Raw genomic sequence first — 1,748 nt, 5'->3', positions numbered from 1 at the left:
AATAAAATATAATTTAAAAATAAAAGAAAATTTCTAAAAAAAGAAATTAATTACATTATAGTTTAAATTGTATTAACAGTTGACCAACAAAAAAATAAAATAGTAAATATTGGTTACATTTTAACATTTGCTTAGTTAGCAACTCTTTTTAAAAAGATTTTATTTATTTATTTTTGGAGAGGAGAAGGAGGGAGAGAAACGCCTTGCATGGTTGTCTCTCGTGTGCCCCCTTGTGGTGACCTGGCGGGCAACTCAGGCTTGTGCCTTGACTGGGAATCAAAGCAGCACCCCTTTGGTTCACTGATGGGCGCTCAAACCACTGAGCTACACCAGCCAGGAGCTTAGTGAGCAACTCTTTTAAAATGACAGCTAAATACAAAGTTTATTTGTTAAAACCCATTCACATAATTGTCAAAGACAGATCGATTTATCTTTCAAGTTGGTAATATATCTCTCAATATATCACGATATCATGGAATTGGCATTATTGACCTTCAGGGTTAAAGTCAGAAGCAGAGAAATAGGGGACTGAGTTGCAGAGATATTTAGTCCCTCAAAGAGACTAGAAAATTAAATAATCGTAGAATATTTAAAAATAAAGAGATGAAATGCAATAGCCAATTTAAAAACAAATGAAAGACATTCATGATTTTTTAAAATACAAGTCAAAAAATTTGGTCTAGATTGTTTCCTGTGTGTTATTTTACTAAATAACTAATACTAAAGTATTAAAACAGGAGTTTTACTATTTCTATGAAATAATAAATACTGTAAATATGTAACATATAAGTAAACTATAGCCTTTACAATATTTATTATAGTGTACCTCTGCAGAATATATGAAGAAAATTTAACTTGAAATGCCCTATGTTTGTTTGGTTTTTGTTTCGGAGCAGTTTATTTGGGCAGACCAGGGGAAAGGGAGGCTCTGCATCTAAAAGAAGGTGTTGGGCCTCTTGGTGAAGCGTGGCTTGTGCTGCTGACGGAAGACCCAGTGAGGCTGCAAGACCTGGAACTTGGAGTCACGGAACTGCTTGAGTGCTGGTTGGCGGCACTTGGTGGCCGTGATCTCCTCCACCTTCACGATCTGGACTGAGTGGGCGTGGGTGCAGTGCCAGTGCCCAAGTCTCGGTAGCCCTGGGTCACGGCGCATGCGGTGGTCAGGTCCCGGTACTCCCAGTACGTGTTGTGGGTCCCACTGCGGGAGTCATAGCGCGGCCAGATACCAAGTTCTGAACCCCAAGAGGGGTATTTCGAACACCTGCACACAGTAAACGATTTCCTCTGAAGATTTCTTTATGTTCTTCAGCTGAGACACAAAGTGCCACAAGCGGGACTTGGCAATGATATGGTTAGGTGCAAAGATGCACCTGCGGTAGAGGGGCGGTGAGCGGCACTTAGGGTTGAGCAGGCCGTGCCCCACCACCTTGTACTCTCGCAGCATGCCCAAGGCCTTCATAGCGTTCTCTCCACGTTCGCAACCACCCACAAAAGGCGAGATGCCCTATGTTTTTAAAAGCTTAATTTTATAAGTGATGTACCTACTGTCTAGCACATCAACAGGAAACTGAATGTCTAACACCAGTTAATGACTGGCTGCCATAACAGATATGAAAAATGTGATTTGTATACAGTGTAACAGATGGTATTATAGCATACAGATGCTGCTTTCTGCTATATTAAATACATTTTAAAAACTTAGTAAAATGTATTCATACTTTATAGTGCAAATGTACTGTGAATTTTGG

The 1,748-nt window shown here is 39.8% G+C and overlaps 1 pseudogene; it reads right to left on the bottom strand.

Annotated features, from left to right (window-relative positions):
- Positions 1-934: 934 nt before the first annotated feature.
- LOC123824397 lies at positions 935-1,459 on the bottom strand (annotated as a pseudogene).
- Positions 1,460-1,748: the final 289 nt, after the last annotated feature.

Source organism: Phyllostomus hastatus, unplaced genomic scaffold (genome assembly GCF_019186645.2).
Source record: "Phyllostomus hastatus isolate PE091 unplaced genomic scaffold, TTU_PhHast_1.1 phas_contig_551, whole genome shotgun sequence".
Taxonomy (NCBI): Eukaryota; Metazoa; Chordata; class Mammalia; order Chiroptera; family Phyllostomidae; genus Phyllostomus; species Phyllostomus hastatus.
This window is presented reverse-complemented; position numbering and strand designations above follow the sequence as displayed.